We start from the raw sequence: 6,608 nt of genomic DNA, 5'->3' as shown, positions 1-6,608 counted from the left end.
TGGTGCCTGGCCAGAGTGGGGGCGGGGCCTGGGGCAGAGCAGGGGTGGAGTACGGGCGGGGCCACAGGCAGAAGAGGTGGGCTGGGGAGCTGGCCACCCCAAGCAGCAGCTTCATCCAACGCCCAAGACAGCAGGTAGGCTCCCACATACTCTGCACATACTGCAGTGTCCTTAGGTAGGGGCCATATTTACAGAGCTGAATGCGCTGGTGCCATGCTGTGGCAGGTTTGGTCACAGAGACCCCCTTGGGATTGTCATCTGAATTGCTGAGATTACCTCTGAGACCATTTTCCCTGCCAGCTTGGGACTGCAGAACCCTGCCTTGTTGAGTCAGACATGCTAACCAGCTGCAACACAGACTCAGGGTCTGAACCACACCCCCAAAGCTGCAGGCTTTAACTGAAAACCACTCAGCAGGTCACCTATTTCCAGCATCCAGTTCCCAATGGGATCCAAATCCCAAATAAATCCGTTTTACTCTGTATAAAGCTTATACAGGGTAAACTCACAAATTGTCCGCCCTCTATAACACTGATAGAGAGGTATGCACAGCTGTTCGCTCCCCCAGGTATTAATCACTTACTGTGAGTTTAGCAATAAACAAAAGTGATTTTATTAAGTATAAAAAGTAGGATTGAAGTGGTTCCAAGTCATAACAGACAGAACAAAGTAAATTACCAAGCAAATTAAAACAAAACACGTAAATCTAAGCCTAGTACAGTAAGAAACTGTTTACAGGTAAAATCTCACCCTCAGAGATGTTCCAATAAGCTTCTTTCACAAGACTAGACTCCTTCCTAGTCTGGGGCCAGTCCTTTCCCCTGGTTAGTTCCAGCAGGCATCTTAGGTGAAAAGCTGACTGAGACCCCTCCTTGCTCTGCTCCACCTCCCTTAGCTTTGGCACAAGGCGGGAATCCTTTATCTCTCTGGGTCCCCACCCCTTCTTCTAAATGAGAAAGTACCAGATTTAAGATGGATTCCAGTATCATGTGACATGGTCACATGTCCTGTGTAGACTAGCCCTGACTAAAGTCAATATATACCACATCTACCGCTTCTCTCCACATCCACAAGGCTTGTTACCCTGTCAAAGAAACCTATTAGGCTGGCTTGGCACGATTTGTTCTTGACAAATTCATGCTGACTGTTATTTATCACCTATTATCTTGTAGGTGTTTGTAAATTGGTTGCTTAATTATGTGCTCCATTATCTTTCCCGGGACAGAAGTTAAGATGACTGGTCTGTAATTCCCCAGGGTGTCCTTACTTCCCTTTATTTACTATATAGCATCACAGGGCTTACTGGCGAGTCTCCCTTTGCTGTGTTATAGGAGAGTTACACACTGACCATCGTCACCCACGTGGGACTGACCCTCTCCCTGCTGTGCCTCCTGCTCGCCATCCTCACCTTCCTCCTGTGCCGCTCCATCTGGAACGTCAGCACCTCCCTCCACCTGCAGCTCTGCCTCTGCCTCTTCCTGGCCCACCTGCTCTTCCTCACCGCGGTGACCCGCACTGGCATTCGGGTCTGTTATCCACTTTTATTCTTGGTTGAAAATTGAGCCGTGTCCAGATCCTCTGTCAGCATTTCTACAGCTCCCCTCACCCCAGCACCTTTTTATACCCTCGGCTGGACGGTAACATTTATTCCATGCTCTTTAGTCCTGCAGAAATAATTATTTACTCCCCTCCAAAAGAAATCTATATGGGCGAAACCAGTCCTTCCCTTTTCCTTGTGGGCTCCTCCCTTTATCATTCAGACAAAGGAACCCCAATTTCCAGGGTCACAGTCCCCTGCCTGTCCTCTCTGCCCCCACACTGATGGGCAGATGCAAGACACCTATACCATGAAGCAGATATAGAGAAGAGAACCTACACCCTCCAGGTCTTTCCCTATTATGAGGACTGGGAACTTTTTTATATCCCTGCTCCCTTTCCTAGGATTCCTCACAGTATCCAACTCTTTTCTGAGTGGAGATCAGGACCGGGCTGGATTCTGAATGATTGAAAGGGCCAGCCAGCTTGCCCTTAGACAAGCCCCCCATAGACTGAAGAATGTATTGTCTCTGGGAAAGCGTCATAACTAGAGAGATGTGTTAATAAAAAGTCCTATGTGATCCTCACAAAAGTCGCCCCACCTCCAAATTCAGTAATTCCCTTCCCGGAAGCAGTGTCCCAGAGCTCTGTCTCATCCTGTCCTCAGGTGGTCTGTGCTGTTACTGCTGGCTTCCTACACTACCTCTTCCTGGCCTGCTTCAGCTGGATGTTCCTGGAGGGGCTGCACCTCTTCCTCACTGTCAGGAACCTGAAGGTCGTGAATTACACCAGCGCCAGCCAGTTCAAGAAGAGATTCATGTACCTGTTCGGCTACGGATTCCCAGCCCTGGTGGTGGCTATTTCTGCAGCCATGAATCCTGAAGGCTACGGAACTTCCAAACAGTATGTGCAGCGCCCATCCCGAAGGGGAGCTGGGATGTGGCTTCCATGTGCTTGTCCGGCTCACCCCAGGTCTGACTTGAACCTAGATTTCCCGGCTTGCCCTGCCTGGGAGCTGAATGTCCACCTGGAATCTTTCCCATCCCCAATGACACTAAGCTGCCCCGAGCGCTGCAGTTGAGTTGCCCCCATCAGACATCTACACTCCTCACCCCACTGATGATGTGGAAGAACAAGCCAGAAAGATCCCAGCTTGACTCCCAGCTCCCAGGCTGGGTTTGTGGGGCTGGTAGGTAGGAAACAAATGCACCTTTGTACTGTGTGCAAATCCCTGAGGATCCCCTCTCTAAAGTGAGCGACTCCACTAAAACAGGGCGTGGCGTGTTCTAGACACCCCAGGTGAGATCCTCAGCTGGTGTAAATCAGGGCAGCTCCACTTCCTTCAGTGCAGCTCGGCCAATGTCCCTCCGCTGCATGTCTGGCCCTCCATCAATACTGCGCCCACCCACCAGAAAGGGTCATGTGAGGATGTGGAAGAGGAAGTGGTGGCTGGAAGCAGGAGATGCTGAGGTACATGGGAAGGGCTGTTTGCTGCCCACAAGAGAGTCAGCCATGTCACAGGCAGGCTGAGATCCATCTCATCTTGAGAGCGAGCTGTCCTGTGACACCCCCTCTCTGCCCCTGGGGCTGAAAAAGGGCAGTAATCCCATTAAAGTCACCTTCTTCTTCCTCCCTGCCTGTAGCTGCTGGCTCACCCTGGAGAGAGGCTTTCGTTGGAGCTTCCTGGGACCAGTCTGTGTCATAATCCTGGTGGGTACCTTACAGAACCACTGCGCCCCATTCTCCTCGCACCTCTGGAACCCTGTGGACTCCAGTGGAGCCAAGAGAAGAATATCTCCCAGAGAATTTAAGATGAAATACTCCTATAAAATCCCATTTCATCCACCCTTCTTTGGCTAGTGCAGGATTTCCCCCTCACACAACAGCCTACATTCTATGGAGTCAGTCAGGGTGAATGGTCAGGCACTGGGTTGTGAGTCAGGAGACCTGACTCTGCCATTGGCCTGCTGTGTTAACTTGGGAAGTAGCTTCTCCTCACTGTACCTCTGTTTCTCCTCTCACCCTTTGTCTGTCTTGCCCATAGGCACTGAAAAAAAAAGCAGTGGATGCTCAGCACTCACTGGCAGCCACCTCCCCTACTCATGCCCCTGTGCCTCCCGTCCACTGGCAGCCGCGCCGATCAACTCCTCCCACTCCATCCCAGTGCCTTCTGCTTGCCGCAGTCAGCTGTTCTGTGGTGTGCAGGAGGTGCTGGAGGGGAGAGGGTGGATCTGGGTGGGAAGAGTTGGGGCAGCGGTGTGAAGAGATGGTGGCTTGGAGACGGGGTGAGGGCGGGGCTTAGGGCAGAGTGGGGGGTTGAGCAGCCTGGGGGAAGCCGGCGCCTGTGGTCTTGCAAACAAATGCTCCAGGACAGGAGCTGCCCCTTTCTAGGTGTGAGTACAGAATTCAGTGCAGTCTCAATTGGAGCCTCTAGGTGCTACCATAATATGATTAATTATAATATGTCATTACTCGTGCAATGCTGCCGTGGAAGCAAGTGGAACCTCTGCCGGAATGAGGATAGTTTTGTCCCTTGCCTTGTCCAACCTGACTGGTAAATAACCCAAGTGTTGGGGGAAGGGAAGGTGGCTGCAGTGTCAGGAGTTTGAGGATGGAAGGGTACATATGTTGCCAGAGATAAAAGTAGCAAATGTCCTTGCAGATTCCTGCCCATCTCAGGCAGCGGGTTAAGAATTAATTTCAGCCTCAGAATTGAAGGGAACACTCTAGAGACAGGATCTAGAAGCTTTGGGCCAAATCACATGGCTCGAAATCAGGAATAACTGCAGACCCCACTGGAATCAGTGGAGTCCCTCCAGATTCAGATAAGAGCAGAATGTGGCCCCCTGGCTGTATGATCAAATGTGATGCATTGCAGCCCTGCCTATGCCAACAGTTCCCTGCAGGGCCTGGGACCAGGACCTGGCAGGGAATGGTGTATGACCCACTTGACGAGCAGTCACTGCTCTGCAGCCGTCTGATCCCATAGGATTGTTCCGTGCCTCAGCCAGAGAGACTGGCCTTGGCTAACATGTTTTACAAGGAATATTTCGTGCTGTTTCCACAGATAAATTTAACATTTTTTCTTGTAACCCTCTGGATCCTGAGAGACAAACTGTCCTCCCTTAATGAAGATGTGTCCACTCTCAAAGACACCAGGTAGGACAGCACTACATCTAGTAGAACAGGGGTGGGCAAACTTTTTGTCCTGAGGGCCCCATCCGGGTGTGGAAATTGCATGTAGGGCCATGAATGTAGGGCTGGGGCAGGGGGTTGGGGAACGGGGTGTGGGAGGGTGTGTGGTGTGCAGGAAGGAGCTCAGGACAGGGGGTTGGGGTGCAGGAGGGAGTGCAGGGTGTGGGAGGTGGCTCAGGCAGGGGTGCAGGGAAGGGTGCATAGTGCGGGAGAAGGATTCCTGGGGGATTCTGCACAGATTACTGCTACCATACAGCTGCATACAGCTGAGCACATGCCACTATAGGGTTTCCAGGTTATCTTGGTGACCTTCTGCATGATAAAGTAACAGTCTCACTGTCCTAGGAGCTGATAAACCCTAACTCGCATCAGGAATCCCTTACACATGAGTCCTAAAGTTGTCCATGGTACCATCTGCCAAAATAAGGATAATTTGCATGAATAAGGGTATGTTGTATCGGATCTTAAATTAGACACAGCACATCCAGGGTGGCAATTGAAAGGTCAGGTTAGGCAAGAGGAAAGGTCTACGGCAGTAAAGGACCATTCTGGGACAAACTTTTCTGCCATGTGCATCATGTTGATCCCTGGATGGATATCGAGATGACAGTTGCAGTCTGTTCCAAAGCCCGTTGAGGTAATGGTACAAAAAAAGCTGCTAGATCAGTGACGCTCTTGCAGTAAGTCCTGCGGCACAATTCAGAGTGTGACATGCAAATAGTCTTGTAACGGGTCGGGACTCACCACCTGGTGACTCCGGGAATTAGCTCTGTCTGGCGGCGCACCCCCTCCTGGTAGTGTCCCATCCGTCTTTCCGCCCTCTGTCGGTGTCTCTGGACCTGCGTTGCTCCCTGCTCAGCGGCGTCCTCTTTCGAGGCCACTGCCCTCCGGCAGTGCCCTTTAGTCCATCTGCACCCTCTTCCGGGGGTGGGTGATCGGCAGTTCTACACCCCAGCCACCATGTCCAACCACCCTCTGAGTCTAATCCCTCTTGTCAGGGATCTGGCATAGTATAATGGCCACCCCCTACAGCCAATGGCTGGGTGTACTGCAAGGGGGGGGACCCAGGCCTGCCCTCTACTCTGGGTTCCGGCCCAGGGACCCTCTGGCAGCAGCCTCGCTGCCCTCCTTCTCTCCCCTCGTCTGTCTGCTTCCGTGGGCCACTTCCCCTACGGCCCCTTGCACCCACTAGGCCCTTCCCTTCAGGGCCTGCAGCCTGGCAGTCTACGGGCTAGAGGTCCGTAGCCTCCCTGAGCCTGGCCAGCACTGCACTGTCCGCAGTGCTTGTTTTCCACCTTTGGGGACTGACTTTCCCTTCTCAAAGGCCTGGGACAGACTGCCTGTTCCCTTCCTGGGAAGTCTTCTTATAGGGCTGAGCCTGGCCCTGATTGGCTGTCTCCAAACTGGGCCCTGATTGGCTCCCAATAAGCCCTTCTTTGATTGGCTCCCTGTCTGCGCAGGCACCCTGGCCTGCCGCAGCCCACTTTCTCAGGGAGTGGGGCAGTCCACCCCACTCCCCCTTAAGAACCCTCTTGGGGGGGAATTCCCTATAGACCCTGTGCTCCTCGCAACTTCTAGCTCGGCCCTTGTGTGGGTTCCCTGGTTAAAGTGGGGCCTCTCTGCCCCAGCCCCCTTCTCTCTGGGGGCCTCAGCCTGCACTACCCATTCCTGGCCGCTAGTCCCAGACTGAGCCTTTTTCTCAGGCACTCCCCCTGTCTGCCTCAGGGAGCAATGCCTCTTTATGTGGCCCTTGCTGTGGCAGTGGAAGCACCCTCAGCGCCTTCTCCCTTCCATAGCCCTATCACAGCCTGTTTGGGCCCTAGCCCTTCTCTGTGGGCTGGCCCAGGCCTTGGGAGCCCTATAATGGCACTCTCTCT

At 52.8% G+C, this 6,608-nt stretch overlaps 1 long non-coding RNA gene across 1 annotated transcript; it reads left to right on the top strand.

Moving 5' to 3' along the window:
* The first annotated feature begins 2,372 nt into the window (after positions 1 to 2,372).
* Positions 2,373 to 4,677, top strand: LOC120393027. The gene is made up of 3 exons (XR_005591883.1): positions 2,373 to 2,439; positions 3,180 to 3,246; positions 4,604 to 4,677. It is a non-coding gene; the product is annotated as an uncharacterized LOC120393027 (long non-coding RNA).
* The last annotated feature ends 1,931 nt before the right edge of the window (positions 4,678 to 6,608 follow it).

This window comes from Mauremys reevesii, unplaced genomic scaffold (genome assembly GCF_016161935.1).
Source record: "Mauremys reevesii isolate NIE-2019 unplaced genomic scaffold, ASM1616193v1 Contig138, whole genome shotgun sequence".
NCBI lineage: Eukaryota > Metazoa > Chordata > Testudines > Geoemydidae > Mauremys > Mauremys reevesii.
Note: the sequence above shows the minus strand (reverse complement) of the source record. Positions and strands in the feature narration are given on the sequence as shown.